Raw genomic sequence first — 13,843 nt, 5'->3', positions numbered from 1 at the left:
GTGCACATTTACAGAATAAACATGAACATAGGTCTTAACATTTGTGATCAATTGACACTTTTTCCAATGGCAGTTACAGAGTAATATTGAGCATGACTTATTGCTAAAAGCTTGCTTTGATCTTATGGCCTCACAATGTGTCTACATTGTGAGTTGACTTCATGGACTTCTTTAATGTTGGTTGTCTTCAGAGATGATTTGGTGTCTGCTGTTTATGATATATTTATTTATAATATATTTATATTATATTCATTTATTTGTTTCATTCCAGTCGAGGTCAATTCTGACTGGTATCTTAAGCCAATAATTTACATGATAATTTTACATCAATTTGGCTCAATGTTACATCAACATGGCGCATTATTCCATCACATCGCTGCACTACCTGCGTTCACCACTATGTGTCGCCATTGCCCTCATCACATGACAAATGATGTTTTTAAAAAAACAGTCAAAATGTGCTCCACTCGGGCTGAAAACGCTTGTTTGGGACATTACATTAATGTTGACTATAAATCATAAACTAAGCATTTTTCAGCTTAAATAATGAATGTAGTCCTCTTAATTCTTGCTTCTAAAGCATACGCAAGCAGAAATTTCAATGTACAATGATGTTTTTAAAAAAAGGGTCAAAATGTGCTCCACTCGGGCTGAAAACGCTTGTTTGGAACATTTCATTAATGTTGACTATAAATCATAAACTAAGCATTTTTCAGCTGAAATAATGAATGTAGTCCTCTTAATTCTCGCTTCTAAAGCATACGCAAGCAGAAATTTCAATGTACAATGATGTTTTTAAAAAAAACAGTCAAAATGCGCTCCACTCGGGCTGAAAACGCTGTTGGGGACATTTCATTAATGTTGACTACAAATCAAAAACTAAGCATTTTTCAGCTGAAATAATGAATGTAGTCCTCTTAATTCTTGCTTCTAAAGCATACGCAAGCAGAAATTTCAATGTACAATGATGTTTTTAAAAAAACAGTCAAAATGTGCTCCACTCGGGCTGAAAACGCTGTTGGGGACATTTCATTAATGTTGACTATAAATCATAAACTAAGCATTTTTCAGCTGAAATAATGAATGTAGTCCTCTTAATTCTTGCTTCTAAAGCATACGCAAGCAGAAATTTCAATGTACAATGATGTTTTTAAAAAAACAGTCAAAATGTGCTCCACTCGGGCTGAAAACGCTTGTTTGGGACATTACATTAATGTTGACTATAAATCATAAACTAAGCATTTTTCAGCTGAAATAATGAATGTAGTCCTCTTAATTCTTGCTTCTAAAGCATACGCAAGCAGAAATTTCAATGTACAATGATGTTTTTAAAAAAAGGGTCAAAATGTGCTCCACTCGGGCTGAAAACGCTTGTTTGGAACATTTCATTAATGTTGACTATAAATCATAAACTAAGCATTTTTCAGCTGAAATAATGAATGTAGTCCTCTTAATTCTCGCTTCTAAAGCATACGCAAGCAGAAATTTCAATGTACAATGATGTTTTTAAAAAAACAGTCAAAATGTGCTCCACTCGGGCTGAAAACGCTTGTTTGGGACATGACATTAATGTTAACTATAAATCATAAACTAAGCATTTTTCAGCTGAAATAATGAATGTAGTCCTCTTAATTCTTGCTTCTAAAGCATACGCAAGCAGAAATTTCAATGTACAATGATGTTTTTAAAAAAAGGGTCAAAATGTGCTCCACTCGGGCTGAAAACGCTTGTTTGGAACATTTCATTAATGTTGACTATAAATCATAAACTAAGCATTTTTCAGCTGAAATAATGAATGTAGTCCTCTTAATTCTTGCTTCTAAAGCATACGCAAGCAGAAATTTCAATGTACAATGATGTTTTTAAAAAAACAGTCAAAATGTGCTCCACTCGGGCTGAAAACGCTTGTTTGGGACATGACATTAATGTTGACTATAAATCATAAACTAAGCATTTTTCAGCTGAAATAATGAATGTAGTCCTCTTAATTCTTGCTTCTAAAGCATACGCAAGCAGAAATTTCAATGTACAATGATGTTTTTAAAAAAAGGGTCAAAATGTGCTCCACTCGGGCTGAAAACGCTTGTTTGGGACATTACATTAATGTTGACTATAAATCATAAACTAAGCATTTTTCAGCTGAAATAATGAATGTAGTCCTCTTAATTCTTGCTTCTAAAGCATACGCAAGCAGAAATTTCAATGTACAATGATGTTTTTAAAAAAAGGGTCAAAATGTGCTCCACTCGGGCTGAAAACGCTTGTTTGGAACATTTCATTAATGTTGACAATAAATCATAAACTAAGCATTTTTCAGCTGAAATAATGAATGTAGTCCTCTTAATTCTCGCTTCTAAAGCATACGCAAGCAGAAATTTCAATGTACAATGATGTTTTTAAAAAAAACAGTCAAAATGCGCTCCACTCGGGCTGAAAACGCTGTTGGGGACATTTCATTAATGTTGACTACAAATCAAAAACTAAGCATTTTTCAGCTGAAATAATGAATGTAGTCCTCTTAATTCTTGCTTCTAAAGCATACGCAAGCAGAAATTTCAATGTACAATGATGTTTTTAAAAAAACAGTCAAAATGTGCTCCACTCGGGCTGAAAACGCTGTTGGGGACATTTCATTAATGTTGACTATAAATCATAAACTAAGCATTTTTCAGCTGAAATAATGAATGTAGTCCTCTTAATTCTTGCTTCTAAAGCATACGCAAGCAGAAATTTCAATGTACAATGATGTTTTTAAAAAAACAGTCAAAATGTGCTCCACTCGGGCTGAAAACGCTTGTTTGGGACATTACATTAATGTTGACTATAAATCATAAACTAAGCATTTTTCAGCTGAAATAATGAATGTAGTCCTCTTAATTCTTGCTTCTAAAGCATACGCAAGCAGAAATTTCAATGTACAATGATGTTTTTAAAAAAAGGGTCAAAATGTGCTCCACTCGGGCTGAAAACGCTTGTTTGGAACATTTCATTAATGTTGACTATAAATCATAAACTATGCATTTTTCAGCTGAAATAATGAATGTAGTCCTCTTAATTCTTGCTTCTAAAGCATACGCAAGCAGAAATTTCAATGTACAATGATGTTTTTAAAAAAAGAGTCAAAATGTGCTCCACTCGGGCTGAAAACGCTGTTGGGGACATTTCATTAATGTTGACTATAAATCATAAACTAAGCATTTTTCAGCTGAAATAATGAATGTAGTCCTCTTAATTCTTGCTTCTAAAGCATACGCAAGCAGAAATTTCAATGTACAATGATGTTTTTAAAAAAACAGTCAAAATGTGCTCCACTCGGGCTGAAAACGCTTGTTTGGGACATTACATTAATGTTGACTATAAATCATAAACTAAGCATTTTTCAGCTGAAATAATGAATGTAGTCCTCTTAATTCTTGCTTCTAAAGCATACGCAAGCAGAAATTTCAATGTACAATGATGTTTTTAAAAAAAGGGTCAAAATGTGCTCCACTCGGGCTGAAAACGCTTGTTTGGAACATTTCATTAATGTTGACTATAAATCATAAACTAAGCATTTTTCAGCTGAAATAATGAATGTAGTCCTCTTAATTCTCGCTTCTAAAGCATACGCAAGCAGAAATTTCAATGTACAATGATGTTTTTAAAAAAAACAGTCAAAATGCGCTCCACTCGGGCTGAAAACGCGGTTGGGGACATTTCATTAATGTTGACTACAAATCAAAAACTAAGCATTTTTCAGCTGAAATAATGAATGTAGTCCTCTTAATTCTTGCTTCTAAAGCATACGCAAGCAGAAATTTCAATGTACAATGATGTTTTTAAAAAAAACAGTCAAAATGCGCTCCACTCGGGCTGAAAACGCTGTTGGGGACATTTCATTAATGTTGACTACAAATCAAAAACTAAGCATTTTTCAGCTGAAATAATGAATGTAGTCCTCTTAATTCTTGCTTCTAAAGCATACGCAAGCAGAAATTTCAATGTACAATGATGTTTTTAAAAAAACAGTCAAAATGTGCTCCACTCGGGCTGAAAACGCTGTTGGGGACATTTCATTAATGTTGACTATAAATCATAAACTAAGCATTTTTCAGCTGAAATAATGAATGTAGTCCTCTTAATTCTTGCTTCTAAAGCATACGCAAGCAGAAATTTCAATGTACAATGATGTTTTTAAAAAAACAGTCAAAATGTGCTCCACTCGGGCTGAAAACGCTTGTTTGGGACATTACATTAATGTTGACTATAAATCATAAACTAAGCATTTTTCAGCTGAAATAATGAATGTAGTCCTCTTAATTCTTGCTTCTAAAGCATACGCAAGCAGAAATTTCAATGTACAATGATGTTTTTAAAAAAAGGGTCAAAATGTGCTCCACTCGGGCTGAAAACGCTTGTTTGGAACATTTCATTAATGTTGACTATAAATCATAAACTAAGCATTTTTCAGCTGAAATAATGAATGTAGTCCTCTTAATTCTCGCTTCTAAAGCATACGCAAGCAGAAATTTCAATGTACAATGATGTTTTTAAAAAAACAGTCAAAATGTGCTCCACTCGGGCTGAAAACGCTTGTTTGGGACATGACATTAATGTTAACTATAAATCATAAACTAAGCATTTTTCAGCTGAAATAATGAATGTAGTCCTCTTAATTCTTGCTTCTAAAGCATACGCAAGCAGAAATTTCAATGTACAATGATGTTTTTAAAAAAAGGGTCAAAATGTGCTCCACTCGGGCTGAAAACGCTTGTTTGGAACATTTCATTAATGTTGACTATAAATCATAAACTAAGCATTTTTCAGCTGAAATAATGAATGTAGTCCTCTTAATTCTTGCTTCTAAAGCATACGCAAGCAGAAATTTCAATGTACAATGATGTTTTTAAAAAAACAGTCAAAATGTGCTCCACTCGGGCTGAAAACGCTTGTTTGGGACATGACATTAATGTTGACTATAAATCATAAACTAAGCATTTTTCAGCTGAAATAATGAATGTAGTCCTCTTAATTCTTGCTTCTAAAGCATACGCAAGCAGAAATTTCAATGTACAATGATGTTTTTAAAAAAAGGGTCAAAATGTGCTCCACTCGGGCTGAAAACGCTTGTTTGGAACATTTCATTAATGTTGACTATAAATCATAAACTAAGCATTTTTCAGCTGAAATAATGAATGTAGTCCTCTTAATTCTTGCTTCTAAAGCATACACAAACAGAAATTTCAATGTACAATGATGTTTTTAAAAAAAGGGTCAAAATGTGCTCCACTCGGGCTGAAAACGCTTGTTTGGAACATTTCATTAATGTTGACTATAAATCATAAACTAAGCATTTTTCAGCTGAAATAATGAATGTAGTCCTCTTAATTCTTGCTTCTAAAGCATACGCAAACAGAAATTTCAATGTACAATGATGTTTTTAAAAAAACGGTCAAAATGTGCTCCACTCGGGCTGAAAACGCTTGTTTGGGACATTACATTAATGTTGACGATAAATCATAAACTAAGCATTTTTCAGCTGAAATAATGAATGTAGTCCTCTTAATTCTTGCTTCTAAAGCATACGCAAGCAGAAATTTCAATGTACAATGATGTTTTTAAAAAAAACAGTCAAAATGTGCTCCACTCGGGCTGAAAACGCTGTTGGGGACATTTCATTAATGTTGACTACAAATCAAAAACTAAGCATTTTTCAGCTGAAATAATGAATGTAGTCCTCTTAATTCTTGCTTCTAAAGCATACGCAAGCAGAAATTTCAATGTACAATGATGTTTTTAAAAAAACAGTCAAAATGTGCTCCACTCGGGCTGAAAACGCTGTTGGGGACATTTCATTAATGTTGACTATAAATCATAAACTAAGCATTTTTCAGCTGAAATAATGAATGTAGTCCTCTTAATTCTTGCTTCTAAAGCATACGCAAACAGAAATTTCAATGTACAATGATGTTTTTAAAAAAACGGTCAAAATGTGCTCCACTCGGGCTGAAAACGCTTGTTCGGAACATTTCCTTAATGTTGACTATAAATCATAAACTAAGCATTTTTCAGCTGAAATAATGAATGTAGTCCTCTTAATTCTTGCTTCTAAAGCATACGCAAGCAGAAATTTCAATGTACAATGATGTTTTTAAAAAAAACAGTCAAAATGCGCTCCACTCGGGCTGAAAACGCTGTTGGGGACATTTCATTAATGTTGACTACAATTCAAAAACTAAGCATTTTTCAGCTGAAATAATGAATGTAGTCCTCTTAATTCTTGCTTCTAAAGCATACGCAAGCAGAAATTTCAATGTACAATGATGTTTTTAAAAAAACAGTCAAAATGTGCTCCACTCGGGCTGAAAACGCTGTTGGGGACATTTCATTAATGTTGACTATAAATCATAAACTAAGCATTTTTCAGCTGAAATAATGAATGTAGTCCTCTTAATTCTTGCTTCTAAAGCATACGCAAGCAGAAATTTCAATGTACAATGATGTTTTTAAAAAAACAGTCAAAATGTGCTCCACTCGGGCTGAAAACGCTTGTTTGGGACATTACATTAATGTTGACTATAAATCATAAACTAAGCATTTTTCAGCTGAAATAATGAATGTAGTCCTCTTAATTCTTGCTTCTAAAGCATACGCAAGCAGAAATTTCAATGTACAATGATGTTTTTAAAAAAAGGGTCAAAATGTGCTCCACTCGGGCTGAAAACGCTTGTTTGGAACATTTAATTAATGTTGACTATAAATCATAAACTACGCATTTTTCAGCTGAAATAATGAATGTAGTCCTCTTAATTCTTGCTTCTAAAGCATACGCAAGCAGAAATTTCAATGTACAATGATGTTTTTAAAAAAACAGTCAAAATGTGCTCCACTCGGGCTGAAAACGCTTGTTTGGGACATTACATTAATGTTGACTATAAATCATAAACTAAGCATTTTTCAGCTGAAATAATGAATGTAGTCCTCTTAATTCTTGCTTCTAAAGCATACGCAAGCAGAAATTTCAATGTACAATGATGTTTTTAAAAAAACGGTCAAAATGTGCTCCACTCGGGCTGAAAACGCTTGTTCGGAACATTTCCTTAATGTTGACTATAAATCATAAACTAAGCATTTTTCAGCTGAAATAATGAATGTAGTCCTCTTAATTCTTGCTTCTAAAGCATACGCAAGCAGAAATTTCAATGTACAATGATGTTTTTAAAAAAACAGTCAAAATGTGCTCCACTCGGGCTGAAAACGCTGTTGGGGACATTTCATTAATGTTGACTATAAATCATAAACTAAGCATTTTTCAGCTGAAATAATGAATGTAGTCCTCTTAATTCTTGCTTCTAAAGCATACGCAAGCAGAAATTTCAATGTACAATGATGTTTTTAAAAAAACAGTCAAAATGTGCTCCACTCGGGCTGAAAACGCTTGTTTGGGACATTACATTAATGTTGACTATAAATCATAAACTAAGCATTTTTCAGCTGAAATAATGAATGTAGTCCTCTTAATTCTTGCTTCTAAAGCATACGCAAGCAGAAATTTCAATGTACAATGATGTTTTTAAAAAAAGGGTCAAAATGTGCTCCACTCGGGCTGAAAACGCTTGTTTGGAACATTTCATTAATGTTGACTATAAATCATAAACTACGCATTTTTCAGCTGAAATAATGAATGTAGTCCTCTTAATTCTTGCTTCTAAAGCATACGCAAGCAGAAATTTCAATGTACAATGATGTTTTTAAAAAAACAGTCAAAATGTGCTCCACTCGGGCTGAAAACGCTTGTTTGGGACATTACATTAATGTTGACTATAAATCATAAACTAAGCATTTTTCAGCTGAAATAATGAATGTAGTCCTCTTAATTCTTGCTTCTAAAGCATACGCAAGCAGAAATTTCAATGTACAATGATGTTTTTAAAAAAACGGTCAAAATGTGCTCCACTCGGGCTGAAAACGCTTGTTCGGAACATTTCCTTAATGTTGACTATAAATCATAAACTAAGCATTTTTCAGCTGAAATAATGAATGTAGTCCTCTTAATTCTTGCTTCTAAAGCATACGCAAGCAGAAATTTCAATGTACAATGATGTTTTTAAAAAAACAGTCAAAATGTGCTCCACTCGGGCTGAAAACGCTGTTGGGGACATTTCATTAATGTTGACTATAAATCATAAACTAAGCATTTTTCAGCTGAAATAATGAATGTAGTCCTCTTAATTCTTGCTTCTAAAGCATACGCAAGCAGAAATTTCAATGTACAATGATGTTTTTAAAAAAACAGTCAAAATGTGCTCCACTCGGGCTGAAAACGCTTGTTTGGGACATGACATTAATGTTGACTATAAATCATAAACTAAGCATTTTTCAGCTGAAATAATGAATGTAGTCCTCTTAATTCTTGCTTCTAAAGCATACGCAAGCAGAAATTTCAATGTACAATGATGTTTTTAAAAAAAGGGTCAAAATGTGCTCCACTCGGGCTGAAAACGCTTGTTTGGAACATTTCATTAATGTTGACTATAAATCATAAACTAAGCATTTTTCAGCTGAAATAATGAATGTAGTCCTCTTAATTCTTGCTTCTAAAGCATACGCAAGCAGAAATTTCAATGTACAATGATGTTTTTAAAAAAACAGTCAAAATGTGCTCCACTCGGGCTGAAAACGCTTGTTTGGGACATGACATTAATGTTAACTATAAATCATAAACTAAGCATTTTTCAGCTGAAATAATGAATGTAGTCCTCTTAATTCTTGCTTCTAAAGCATACGCAAGCAGAAATTTCAATGTACAATGATGTTTTTAAAAAAAGGGTCAAAATGTGCTCCACTCGGGCTGAAAACGCTTGTTTGGAACATTTCATTAATGTTGACAATAAATCATAAACTAAGCATTTTTCAGCTGAAATAATGAATGTAGTCCTCTTAATTCTCGCTTCTAAAGCATACGCAAGCAGAAATTTCAATGTACAATGATGTTTTTAAAAAAAACAGTCAAAATGCGCTCCACTCGGGCTGAAAACGCTGTTGGGGACATTTCATTAATGTTGACTACAAATCAAAAACTAAGCATTTTTCAGCTGAAATAATGAATGTAGTCCTCTTAATTCTTGCTTCTAAAGCATACGCAAGCAGAAATTTCAATGTACAATGATGTTTTTAAAAAAACAGTCAAAATGTGCTCCACTCGGGCTGAAAACGCTGTTGGGGACATTTCATTAATGTTGACTATAAATCATAAACTAAGCATTTTTCAGCTGAAATAATGAATGTAGTCCTCTTAATTCTTGCTTCTAAAGCATACGCAAGCAGAAATTTCAATGTACAATGATGTTTTTAAAAAAACAGTCAAAATGTGCTCCACTCGGGCTGAAAACGCTTGTTTGGGACATTACATTAATGTTGACTATAAATCATAAACTAAGCATTTTTCAGCTGAAATAATGAATGTAGTCCTCTTAATTCTTGCTTCTAAAGCATACGCAAGCAGAAATTTCAATGTACAATGATGTTTTTAAAAAAAGGGTCAAAATGTGCTCCACTCGGGCTGAAAACGCTTGTTTGGAACATTTCATTAATGTTGACTATAAATCATAAACTACGCATTTTTCAGCTGAAATAATGAATGTAGTCCTCTTAATTCTTGCTTCTAAAGCATACGCAAGCAGAAATTTCAATGTACAATGATGTTTTTAAAAAAAGAGTCAAAATGTGCTCCACTCGGGCTGAAAACGCTGTTGGGGACATTTCATTAATGTTGACTATAAATCATAAACTAAGCATTTTTCAGCTGAAATAATGAATGTAGTCCTCTTAATTCTTGCTTCTAAAGCATACGCAAGCAGAAATTTCAATGTACAATGATGTTTTTAAAAAAACAGTCAAAATGTGCTCCACTCGGGCTGAAAACGCTTGTTTGGGACATTACATTAATGTTGACTATAAATCATAAACTAAGCATTTTTCAGCTGAAATAAAGAATGTAGTCCTCTTAATTCTTGCTTCTAAAGCATACGCAAGCAGAAATTTCAATGTACAATGATGTTTTTAAAAAAAGGGTCAAAATGTGCTCCACTCGGGCTGAAAACGCTTGTTTGGAACATTTCATTAATGTTGACTATAAATCATAAACTAAGCATTTTTCAGCTGAAATAATGAATGTAGTCCTCTTAATTCTCGCTTCTAAAGCATACGCAAGCAGAAATTTCAATGTACAATGATGTTTTTAAAAAAAACAGTCAAAATGCGCTCCACTCGGGCTGAAAACGCGGTTGGGGACATTTCATTAATGTTGACTACAAATCAAAAACTAAGCATTTTTCAGCTGAAATAATGAATGTAGTCCTCTTAATTCTTGCTTCTAAAGCATACGCAAGCAGAAATTTCAATGTACAATGATGTTTTTAAAAAAACAGTCAAAATGTGCTCCACTCGGGCTGAAAACGCTGTTGGGGACATTTCATTAATGTTGACTATAAATCATAAACTAAGCATTTTTCAGCTGAAATAATGAATGTAGTCCTCTTAATTCTTGCTTCTAAAGCATACGCAAGCAGAAATTTCAATGTACAATGATGTTTTTAAAAAAACAGTCAAAATGTGCTCCACTCGGGCTGAAAACGCTTGTTTGGGACATTACATTAATGTTGACTATAAATCATAAACTAAGCATTTTTCAGCTGAAATAATGAATGTAGTCCTCTTAATTCTTGCTTCTAAAGCATACGCAAGCAGAAATTTCAATGTACAATGATGTTTTTAAAAAAAGGGTCAAAATGTGCTCCACTCGGGCTGAAAACGCTTGTTTGGAACATTTCATTAATGTTGACTATAAATCATAAACTACGCATTTTTCAGCTGAAATAATGAATGTAGTCCTCTTAATTCTTGCTTCTAAAGCATACGCAAGCAGAAATTTCAATGTACAATGATGTTTTTAAAAAAAGAGTCAAAATGTGCTCCACTCGGGCTGAAAACGCTGTTGGGGACATTTCATTAATGTTGACTATAAATCATAAACTAAGCATTTTTCAGCTGAAATAATGAATGTAGTCCTCTTAATTCTTGCTTCTAAAGCATACGCAAGCAGAAATTTCAATGTACAATGATGTTTTTAAAAAAACAGTCAAAATGTGCTCCACTCGGGCTGAAAACGCTTGTTTGGGACATGACATTAATGTTGACTATAAATCATAAACTAAGCATTTTTCAGCTGAAATAATGAATGTAGTCCTCTTAATTCTTGCTTCTAAAGCATACGCAAGCAGAAATTTCAATGTACAATGATGTTTTTAAAAAAAGGGTCAAAATGTGCTCCACTCGGGCTGAAAACGCTTGTTTGGAACATTTCATTAATGTTGACTATAAATCATAAACTAAGCATTTTTCAGCTGAAATAATGAATGTAGTCCTCTTAATTCTTGCTTCTAAAGCATACGCAAGCAGAAATTTCAATGTACAATGATGTTTTTAAAAAAACAGTCAAAATGTGCTCCACTCGGGCTGAAAACGCTTGTTTGGGACATGACATTAATGTTGACTATAAATCATAAACTAAGCATTTTTCAGCTGAAATAATGAATGTAGTCCTCTTAATTCTTGCTTCTAAAGCATACGCAAACAGAAATTTCAATGTACAATGATGTTTTTAAAAAAACGGTCAAAATGTGCTCCACTCGGGCTGAAAACGCTTGTTTGGGACATTACATTAATGTTGACTATAAATCATAAACTAAGCATTTTTCAGCTGAAATAATGAATGTAGTCCTCTTAATTCTTGCTTCTAAAGCATACGCAAGCAGAAATTTCAATGTACAATGATGTTTTTAAAAAAAACAGTCAAAATGTGCTCCACTCGGGCTGAAAACGCTGTTGGGGACATTTCATTAATGTTGACTACAAATCAAAAACTAAGCATTTTTCAGCTGAAATAATGAATGTAGTCCTCTTAATTCTTGCTTCTAAAGCATACGCAAGCAGAAATTTCAATGTACAATGATGTTTTTAAAAAAACAGTCAAAATGTGCTCCACTCGGGCTGAAAACGCTGTTGGGGACATTTCATTAATGTTGACTATAAATCATAAACTAAGCATTTTTCAGCTGAAATAATGAATGTAGTCCTCTTAATTCTTGCTTCTAAAGCATACGCAAGCAGAAATTTCAATGTACAATGATGTTTTTAAAAAAACAGTCAAAATGTGCTCCACTCGGGCTGAAAACGCTTGTTTGGGACATTACATTAATGTTGACTATAAATCATAAACTAAGCATTTTTCAGCTGAAATAATGAATGTAGTCCTCTTAATTCTTGCTTCTAAAGCATACGCAAACAGAAATTTCAATGTACAATGATGTTTTTAAAAAAACGGTCAAAATGTGCTCCACTCGGGCTGAAAACGCTTGTTCGGAACATTTCCTTAATGTTGACTATAAATCATAAACTAAGCATTTTTCAGCTGAAATAATGAATGTAGTCCTCTTAATTCTCGCTTCTAAAGCATACGCAAGCAGAAATTTCAATGTACAATGATGTTTTTAAAAAAACAGTCAAAATGTGCTCCACTCGGGCTGAAAACGCTTGTTTGGGACATGACATTAATGTTAACTATAAATCATAAACTAAGCATTTTTCAGCTGAAATAATGAATGTAGTCCTCTTAATTCTTGCTTCTAAAGCATACGCAAGCAGAAATTTCAATGTACAATGATGTTTTTAAAAAAAGGGTCAAAATGTGCTCCACTCGGGCTGAAAACGCTTGTTTGGAACATTTCATTAATGTTGACTATAAATCATAAACTAAGCATTTTTCAGCTGAAATAATGAATGTAGTCCTCTTAATTCTTGCTTCTAAAGCATACGCAAGCAGAAATTTCAATGTACAATGATGTTTTTAAAAAAACAGTCAAAATGTGCTCCACTCGGGCTGAAAACGCTTGTTTGGGACATTACATTAATGTTGACTATAAATCATAAACTAAGCATTTTTCAGCTGAAATAATGAATGTAGTCCTCTTAATTCTTGCTTCTAAAGCATACGCAAGCAGAAATTTCAATGTACAATGATGTTTTTAAAAAAAGGGTCAAAATGTGCTCCACTCGGGCTGAAAACGCTTGTTTGGAACATTTCATTAATGTTGACTATAAATCATAAACTAAGCATTTTTCAGCTGAAATAATGAATGTAGTCCTCTTAATTCTCGCTTCTAAAGCATACGCAAGCAGAAATTTCAATGTACAATGATGTTTTTAAAAAAAACAGTCAAAATGCGCTCCACTCGGGCTGAAAACGCTGTTGGGGACATTTCATTAATGTTGACTACAAATCAAAAACTAAGCATTTTTCAGCTGAAATAATGAATGTAGTCCTCTTAATTCTTGCTTCTAAAGCATACGCAAGCAGAAATTTCAATGTACAATGATGTTTTTAAAAAAACAGTCAAAATGTGCTCCACTCGGGCTGAAAACGCTGTTGGGGACATTTCATTAATGTTGACTATAAATCATAAACTAAGCATTTTTCAGCTGAAATAATGAATGTAGTCCTCTTAATTCTTGCTTCTAAAGCATACGCAAGCAGAAATTTCAATGTACAATGATGTTTTTAAAAAAACAGTCAAAATGTGCTCCACTCGGGCTGAAAACGCTTGTTTGGGACATTACATTAATGTTGACTATAAATCATAAACTAAGCATTTTTCAGCTGAAATAATGAATGTAGTCCTCTTAATTCTTGCTTCTAAAGCATACGCAAGCAGAAATTTCAATGTACAATGATGTTTTTAAAAAAAGGGTCAAAATGTGCTCCACTCGGGCTGAAAACGCTTGTTTGGAACATTTCATTAATGTT

This window comes from Hippichthys cyanospilos, unplaced genomic scaffold (assembly GCF_059441005.1).
Source record: "Hippichthys cyanospilos isolate Australia breed blue-spotted pipefish unplaced genomic scaffold, RoL_Hcya_1.0 HiC_scaffold_27, whole genome shotgun sequence".
Taxonomy (NCBI): Eukaryota; Metazoa; Chordata; class Actinopteri; order Syngnathiformes; family Syngnathidae; genus Hippichthys; species Hippichthys cyanospilos.
The sequence above is the reverse complement of the archived record's forward strand: the minus strand, read 5'-3'. Positions refer to the sequence as shown.